The sequence below is a fragment of the Salminus brasiliensis genome, chromosome 16 (genome assembly GCF_030463535.1).
Source record: "Salminus brasiliensis chromosome 16, fSalBra1.hap2, whole genome shotgun sequence".
Lineage (NCBI taxonomy): Eukaryota > Metazoa > Chordata > Actinopteri > Characiformes > Bryconidae > Salminus > Salminus brasiliensis.
The window spans coordinates 19,801,734-19,811,624 of record NC_132893.1 but is presented as its reverse complement, the minus strand read 5'-3'; the positions used below and the strand labels follow the sequence as shown (position 1 = coordinate 19,811,624).

The window sequence follows — 9,891 nt, the reverse complement described above, 5'->3', positions numbered from 1 at the left end:
CATAGCAGAACCAATCAGAATCTCTATTTCAGCCCAGGGTGGGACATCAAAGTCAAACTCCACAGCAGAACCAATCAGAATCTCTATTTCAGCCCGGTGGGACAACAAAGTCAAACTCCACAGCAGAACGAATCAGAATCTCTATTTCAGCCCCGGGGTGGGACAACAAAGTCAAACTCCACAGCAGAACCAAAAAGAATCTCTATTTCAGCTGAGGGTGGGACAACAAAGTCAAACTCCACAGCAGAACCAATCAGAATCTCTATTTCAACCCGGGGTGGGACAACAAAGTCAAACTCCATAGCAGAACCAATCAGAATCTCTATTTCAACCCGGGGTGACAACAAAGTCAAACTCCACAGCAGAACCAATCAGAATCTCTATTTCAGCTGAGGGTGGGACAACAAAGTCAAACTCCACAGCAGAACCAACCAGAATCTCTATTTCAGCTGAGGGTGGGACAACAAAGTCAAACTCCACAGCAGAACCAATCAGAATCTCTATTTCAGCGGAGGGTGGGACAACAAAGTCAAACTCCACAGCAGAACCAATCAGAATCTCTATTTCAGCTGAGGGTGGGACAACAAAGTCAAACTCCACAGCAGAACCAATCAGAATCTCTATTTCAGCGGAGGGTGGGACAACAAAGTCAAACTCCACAGCAGAACCAATCAGAATCTCTATTTCAGCTGAGGGTGGGACAACAAAGTCAAACTCCACAGCAGAACCAACCAGAATCTCTATTTCAGCTGAGGATGGGACAACAAAGTCAAACTCCATAGCAGAACCAATCAGAATCTCTATTTCAGCCCAGGGTGGGACATCAAAGTCAAACTCCACAGCAGAACCAATCAGAATCTCTATTTCAGCCCGGTGGGACAACAAAGTCAAACTCCACAGCAGAACGAATCAGAATCTCTATTTCAGCCCCGGGGTGGGACAACAAAGTCAAACTCCACAGCAGAACCAATCAGAATCTCTATTTCAGCTGAGGGTGGGACAACAAAGTCAAACTCCACAGCAGAACCAATCAGAATCTCTATTTCAACCCGGGGTGGGACAACAAAGTCAAACTCCATAGCAGAACCAATCAGAATCTCTATTTCAACCCGGGGTGACAACAAAGTCAAACTCCACAGCAGAACCAATCAGAATCTCTATTTCAGCTGAGGGTGGGACAACAAAGTCAAACTCCACAGCAGAACCAATCAGAATCTCTATTTCAGCGGAGGGTGGGACAACAAAGTCAAACTCCACAGCAGAACCAATCAGAGTCCTTGTTGCAGGAAGGGCGGGGACGTTTCCCGAAGAGTGAAACTAACTGTGTCAGTTCTGATCCAGCGAGAGAACTTCTCCAGCTCGTTACTGCGGTAAACGTACTTTTATGAAGTCCTGCCTCACTAAAAGAGGAGCGTATGTTCTCCAGAATGGTTAGCTAGCACAGCCAGAGCTTGTGAACCTACAGGGCTAAAACTAAGACTGAACACGTTTACTGGGTTAGCATTGTTATTATATTACAGCTCTGACAGAGGGAGTGTGTAGAGCTGTGCAGTAGAGAGTTAGCCACAACCTGCTCACTGCCAAATGCCTAGATACCTGTCCGGAGGATTGTATTCTTTTATTATGCTGTATATTATAATTATTTTATATATAAAATAAGATTTGTCAAATAAAAGAACCTACATTAATGCTAAAATATGCAAAAATAACAACAAATTGAAAAAAAAAGCAATATATACATTTAATTTACACCAAATACAAAAACAAACGTGCAACACGATTAAAAAGTGCCATAACCTAATATTGTGCAACTGAGCAGGAGGTAGTAATTATTATAATATATAAGCTATTACCGAAAAAATTGGTCTCCATGTTAGAATCTGCATGTGGTCAGTGGAGTTCCTCCACCTCAGATACTTGGGCTGTATAATGTGGTGTAGCCTGGTGCAGCCTGGTGAACCTCTGCAGTGTTTGGCTGTCAACTAGCTGAGACACACTGCTCATACATGTAGAATCACTGATGATAGACATGTGCTATGTGGACAAAAGTATTGGGACATCTGCTTATTTGTTGTATGCTGCTTTTGTTGGAGTAACTGTCTCTACTGTCCAAGGAAGACTTTCTACTAGACTTTGGAGCATTGTTGGGAGAAGATGATTACATTCAGTGTTAGTGAGGTCAGGATGTTGGATGATCCCCCACCCCCCACCTCATCCTTAACTCCCCAATTTATGCCAAAAGTATTGGATGGAGCACCAACCATCATTCCAGAGAACACAGTTCCACTGCTCTGCAGCTCAATGCTGAGGGGCTTTATACCCCTCTAGCCCACACCTGGCGTTAGGACTGAGGCCAATAGGTTTCTGGGTATCTGCTCTAGAGAGTCCTACTTCTCGACAGAGACTAGACACGCTGTGTGTGTGTGTGATTTGGACATCTGTGTCAGCAATGGGTGCAACTTAAAATAGTTGAATACATTTATTAGGGGTGTCCACAAACATTTGGACTTACTCTTGGGCAGCTATAACATTAGAATTCAGTTAAAAGGGAGAAGCGTGTTCTCGATATGAAGGTTAGAAGAATACAGTCGGATAAGCACAGGTTTGCTGGCTGACTTCTCTGTGACCTCCAGCAATGGATTTGACCAGTTCCACCGACAGCTCCCTGATTTACTGAAATACTAGCCTTCTCAGAGGAGGGTAGCAGACCTAAACACATCAAACATGTCAAAAGGCTGCCTTTCCACTTTTAAACTGGGCAGCAGGACTAGATTAACATATGGGCTAAGGGAGGCTGAAGGCTTAGGGCCCGAGCAGTCTGTTTATGTTATTACGTAGCTTAAAAAAAACATTTCCATTGGTTGGCTGGGGAGGAGTGGGGAAATCATTTAGTAGTCTTGATTTAGTAGCCATGACCGACCGACGAGCACAAGTGTTTGTTTAGCATCCAAGGTTAATTAAAAGAGATGACTGGTGAAATTGTGTGATTTGTTTTGTGTTGTCAAGTGGAAATATTGCTTTTCAATCTGCGCAATAATATAGGCTGACTGCCCTTTCATACTGCCAGATGTTGATGGCAGCAGACCCCCTCCCTCAAACACCCATACCTGCCTCAGCTTGTAGACTTAAAGTGTCACTGGTTAAATGAATTCATTCATTCAATAATTTAAATTTACAGTAAATAAAATCATAATTATCCAAAAATGCTGAGTTTTAAATAAATATTCAAAATTTAATTTAGATATTTTTTTTTAAAACAAATATACATTCCTGTACATTTCTGTAGCTCCACCTTACCTACTTTGACCTCCAATTACAATCACCTCTGTTGAATTAGGTCAGTCACTTTAAAGAGGGTGAATATTTACACACTGGCTAATTCTGCCTTATATATTATATTATGTGTTTACTTTGTAGAAATCCATTTTTACTTTGACATTTGGGGGGGAAAAATGGCTTAAGGCCTTGTGTGGGGGTAAACCAGGTTTTCCGGGCATCAGGTACAGCTATTTTATTCCAGTTGCTTTATCTAAGGGCTTCTAGAGGAACACACCTAGTCATCAGCTGTTTAAATATGCAAACATGAATAAATATAAATAAACTTATAAAATATAAAGAAAACAATGTCTCTGTGTGTGTCAGAATTCTCAGCACAGCTTTTGGCACCATCTGTAGGCTGCAAATAGAGCTTTTTGGTAGGCCAGAAAAAGCCCATTGCAGTAATTCAGGCATGAATTCAGAGCACAATCTATGTTTATCACAATCAGCCAATTTAGAGATTGCTGCATATGCTGAGTATCTGACTTCTGATACGAAAGAATGCTGTTTTATTGGCGTGAATATGTGGAACTTCTAGATATGCAAGTTCATCTCTCTGTTTCACTCTGTTTCAGCTGTCTGTTCAGAAGTCTTTGAGGAACACTGTACAGAATGTAGGCCTGGTGGTTACCAAGGAGTCAGAATTGGTCTGCCTGGCCAAAATCACTAAGGTAGTTAGAAAACTCCACAGCTTTCCATTTGTTGCTTTAAGCTCTGAACATTGGGGGGCTGCCTCTGCAAAGAGCAGTGCCTCTGGACTAGCACACCAGGGTGGGTGTTCCCCATTTTCAAGAAAGGGGACTGGTGAGTGTATGCAAATTGCCTTCCCAGTAAAGTTTATGACAGGGTACTGGAAAGGACAATCCGTCCAATGGTTGAACCTCAGATGCAGGAGGAGCAATGCGGATTCCGTCCTGGCTGTGGACTGGTTGATGGTGTCAGCACTCCAGTCATCGTGTGTTTTTGCATGTCAGGCTTGTTCAGTGTTTGCATTGGACTCCGTCATAGGCTATGCCTTGTCTCCGCTCTTGTTTGTGAGATTAATGAACAGGATAGCAAGACGTATCCAAGGGCAGGAGGGCAATCAGCATCTCCAAGTCTAAGGTCATAGTCATATCCCAGGACAGGATGGTATGCTCCTTCCGGGTAGGGGGCCTTGTTCACAAATTATGGAAAGAGCAGTAATGCAGAGCTGAGCCATTAAGCAAAGCTTTAGTTTACCAGTCGATCTTCGTCCCCATTCTCATCTATGGTCAGGAAGTTGGGGTACTGACTGAAAGAATGCAATTACAGACATGATCAGTAGCCCACATGATTTTCTCTGTGGGTTTGCTGGGCTCACTCTTTGAGATAGAATGAGAAGCTCAGTTATCTAGAACTGGCTCAAAGAAGAGTCACTGCTCCTTTGCATTGGAAGGAGCCAGCTGAGGTGGTTCAGGCATCTGACGAGGAGGCCATCCTGTTGGACGTGTACCAGGCAAAACCACCTGGAAGGAGACCACAAGGAAGACCCAGGACCCACTGGAGGCATTATATGCTGGCCTGGGAATGCTTGGGGATCTTTCTGGGGACAGTGGATACCTGGGCCGCAACCCTGAGCTGGGTTAAGTAGATGATGATATAAGGGATGGAATTGAGATAAATCACTTGTGATCAACTCATGATTGGTTCATACAAAAGTTGGCATGGTACTCCCCACCCCATTGTGGACCACAAGGTCCAAAGACAGGTAATAGCTATACTGTTCTTGATTGAATCAATAAATTAAGAAAGTAGGTACTTTTTACTTGTATATAATTGGAGGGCTGTCTTTTTGGCCCTTGATCCACCAGAAAGTTTGATCAAGGTACGGCTGCAATCGAGTCATCAGTCAGAAACCCCACAAGTCCACTGAGATTCTAAGATTGGAGCCATCAAGGCTTTTTTTTGTAAAGCAGACAAAAATGCACAAGGATTATGAAATAATAGAAATCCTCTTCTATCAGAGCTATCTGGTCATAAATGAAAAAAAATACATGTGACAACATGCGCTGGTGGTTCACAGTTCAGGCAAGCTGAAGCTGAGGTGGGCGGGGTGTTAATTTAGGCGAGGTACAGCCCTAATTCTAAGGGGTGAAGACGTTAGAAAATGTAAATCTAACTAAGTACTGTTATTTGAACAGGTAATTGACTAAAAGTACTTGAGAAAAAAATGAAAAATTGTGTAAAAAAGTTAATAAAAATGTAAAAAATTTAATGGACCGATATGAATAGACTAAATAAACCATTTCTAAGCATGATAATTATTTTCCATACTTGACATTTGCTTTAGTTAATTATTAATTCCAGCTCTGATAGCCTTCATAAAACAATGACGCATACTGGAAATTGAACTCAGCTCAGTTTTGTGCTCTCTCCATGCCACTCGTAGGTAAACTAAGGTAATTTTTACATATTTTTAATATATTGTAATTTGATATATCTCTATACGTCAAAATGTAAATTCATGTGAGCTAGAACAGAAGTATTAGTTACATCCATAAATCCCCGGGTGTCCGATTATGTGTTAATCACAAAACTACAGTAAAAGAACATCCTTATGTCTCATATGAATAGACACGTTCGTAGTTCATGAGTTTTAACCTGTAGTGTCTTTTCCTCATATTTTTAAGGTACGATGGAACCGATGAAGCATAATAGGCTCTATTCCTTCACTGGAGTTTTTCTGTGTATTTCTGTCCTCATTTTGACCTGTGAAAGCAGCAAGGTTCTGGTTTATACTTTGGACGGCAGTCATTGGGTGAACATGAAGGTGCTGATTGAGGCGCTACACTCCAGGGGTCATGAAATCACTGTGATCCGACCCAGTTCCAGCTTTTACCTCAAAGAAAACTCTTCTCTATTCTTAACTATAACAGTCGATGATGGTGTTGATGATATGAGGGAGTTTTATGAGGGGTATTTAAGTAAGTTGATACAAATCCGGAGAGGTGAGGCTTCAGTCATGGCTTTCATGAAACTTCAGGTGGATTTTTTCTACCTTATCTCCCACTTACATTTTCTTGCATGTGATACAGTGAGCAAGATTATTGAGGATAAGAAGCTGGTGAAGAGACTACAAGATGAACAATACGATCTACTTTTAACTGATCCAGCTATCACTGCTGGAGTTTTATTGGCCCCTTACTTGAACTTACCACTTGTTCTGAATGCTCGCTGGATCACCAGTGGTGAGGGCCATTTCGCCATTGCACCTTCACCACTGTCCTACATACCAGTACCAGGTACAGGCCTCACAGACAAAATGACTTTCAGTCAAAGAGTTAGGAACTTCCTTTTCTATGCAATTATTCTTTTCCAGGACAAATTTGTGGTGGGACCTCATTACAAAGCTCTATGCAACAAGTACTTTGACAATGACTGTGACATTGTCAGCCTTCTCCAAGAGGCCGATATTTGGCTCATGAGACTGGACTTTGTATTTGATTTCCCCAGACCCACCATGCCCAATGTTGTTTACATGGGTGGGTTCCAGTGCAAGCCCTCAAAGCCCCTCCCTGAGGACTTGGAGGCTTCTGTGCAGAGTTCAGGAGAACATGGCTTCATCATCATGTCTTTGGGAACAGCGGTAGACAGTCTTCCAGGTGCTATAGCAGAGGAAATTGCAGCCGTGTTTGCGAAACTTCCACAGAAAGTGATCTGGAGGCATCTAGGACCTAAACCTTCCACCTTGGGAAACAACACCCTGCTGGTGGACTGGATGCCACAGAACGACCTGCTGGGACACTCGAAGATCAAAGCTTTTGTGGCCCATGGAGGAACCAATGGAGTCCAGGAAGCAATCTACCATGGAGTGCCCGTCCTCGGCATCCCTCTGTTCTTTGATCAGTTTGATAACCTCATGAGGATCCAAGCAAGAGGAGCAGCTAAAATTCTGGAGCTGGCTCAGCTGAACAGCCAGACTTTTAAACAGATGCTACTGGAGGTCCTCAATGATGCCTCCTACAGGACGAACATGCAGAGACTCTCCAGGCTACACAGGGACCAGCCTATGAAACCTCTAGACACTGCTGTCTTCTGGATTGAGTATGTTATGAGGCATAAAGGAGCCTCTCACCTGCGGACAAAGGCCTACAGGATGCCGTGGTACTCCTACCATTCTCTGGATGTGATGCTGTTTCTGCTCAGTATAGCAGCAGTGATTGTGTTGACGACAGTAGCATTCATCAGATACGTGTGTTGCAGAGCTTGCTGTAAAAGAAAAGTGAAAAATGAATGAATAGGGTACAGCATTACCAGCATTGTCAGTATCACCTAGTGAAGGTTATATCCAAGCCTCATATTCAGCACACTCCTGAAGAAATATAAAACATATAAACATAAATGTAGTTTATTGTTTCTCTATGTTTATTAGAAGCCTAATTGGAAGTGACCCTTACTAATGCTTTACACTCCAGACCTACGTGTTTTAAATTAAGAAATACAGTGTCCAGATTTTTGCATAAATGTGCCAAAGGTGTCTGTGTATATAATGTTTATGCTACATAGTAATAATGCAGTTATCCATTAATCAAAATGTAATTAGTAAATTACTAAAATACTTTTTAATAACTTTTGTAGGATTTTTATACCTGTATTTTCCTGCTCCAGAGTCCCAACCCAACATTGTTTGCCGGTGCCGGTGTGTGGTGAACGCTTGAATAAAATTACTAATTTAATCTGACTCCATAAAGATTAAATTAAATGAATAATGACTGAGCTATGTTTAAAAATGGATATCCAAGTTAGTCTAGCATTATGCTCTTAACTACAGGTTAGAATAACGAACAGTGGGCCAAACAGGCTAAACTTCATGTTGGTTTAAGTTCACACAGGTGGCTTTATTAATGGTAAACAAGAACTTGAGTTACATGATACATTAGGATAATAATTAAGGGTATGACCCAGATAAGAGGCAACTTCTATGCATGAAAAATACATCATAAATGACACTACCTGTTATAAAAAAATAAACAAATAAGAAAAAGTGAGATATAAAGAGTGAGAGAGAGAGAAATCAGGAACAAGGTAAGGGAGAGGGACTGGAGCCAATCCCCACCCTCCCCTCACTTTACAAATGATTATAATTCTATAGTTATATTAACATAGTATGTAAGTCGCATCAGTCATTCTCACCAGAGCTTCACAAATATAATGCAACATCATGGCCGATGTAATAGCTGTCTTTATTAACTTCCGTAACAACTAATTTGGTGGGCCAATTAAAAATGAGGTAAAAGTATACCACTGTCAACATTGATGCTTACTAAATGCTAAGGTAGAAGAAAAGAAGTCAAGAACCCAAAACTTATGTTGAGTGTATATGGTTGACCAAAGCCAGCAAAACGGTTGAAAAGACGTGGAAACTCACTGGCACCTGCTGACCATTCTGCTTGCCTCTTTGCCAAGTCTGTTTCAGATAACCAGCCCAGAAGATGACAACCAGTCAAAGGCCCCCCTAGCTGCAACCCAGAACTCCTGAACTGCTCTATAAACCGGTACTGCTAGACTATCTACTGCAAATCAAACATGCCCAATAGTGCAGGAAAACTGAGCCCTACAATGTCACACAATTCCATTTGGGCCTTCCTGTTTGGTCTGACTCTTGGCAACTTTGAACCACACTCTTTGAAAGGATAGCCAGCACAAGAATTGTTTTATTTTGCACCACATTAACTCCCCCTTCCGTCATCTTACCCCTCCAAACCCTTTTCCTCCACTCATACCTCGACAACAGCCTAATGCCTGGCCCACACCACAGGACGGAAGCTGAAACCGTGAGACACCCCACACATAAGGACACAGTCTGATTTAGTCCTTAGCCGTGTCCTTCAGTCATTACAGCCCCTATACTGCAAGATTTGCCTAGAGTTAAACACCACACACTTTTTAAATTCCCAATTCTCATTAGAGTCCCATCTTTCAGAACCATAGGCAACTATATGGCAACATTTGGTGTTCAGTGTTTTAATTTATCATATATGCAATGTGTCTTTTCTTTTCTGTAAATAATTGGTCAAAAAGTTAAATAAACACTCCAATATTACAATTTCTGGCAATTATTAAATACTTCAAAAGGGTTAATCAGGTCTCAGGGCAATTTCTAGGGCTCACAGCTTTATCAAATATCTGCATTATTTTCACACTAAGCATATCAATCTCTAAAGCACTTTCACATTTTTTCGAAGTGCTTTAAGCATGCTTTGTGACAGGAAGTATCCTAAACCACATATGAATATACACAAAGTCCTCATAGGCAAGTCTGGTCACTCAGCAGCCATTAGCAATGCTGGCGAGCAGTTATTTGCAGTAACACAAGACCAGGCTCCGATATCTATGAATGGGGAATGACCAAAATACTGGAACCTGAGGGTCAAAAATCATATTTTAAATCGCTGCTAAGATCTGACAAAAAAGAAGAATGAATAGTTTGTAACATTCTCCACATGGAGGGGGGCTTTCCCCAGTAGCACCAGCGAATCATCTACGCTGCTTCGCTCGTGGCATAAACAGAAAGCTGACTGGCTCTTATTGCTGAAGGGTGGGACTTTGGAT

General features: G+C 41.8%; 1 pseudogene; it reads left to right on the top strand.

Moving 5' to 3' along the window:
• The first annotated feature begins 1,333 nt into the window (after window positions 1–1,333).
• On the top strand, window positions 1,334–9,385 carry LOC140536611 (UDP-glucuronosyltransferase 2C1 pseudogene; annotated as a pseudogene).
• Window positions 9,386–9,891: the final 506 nt, after the last annotated feature.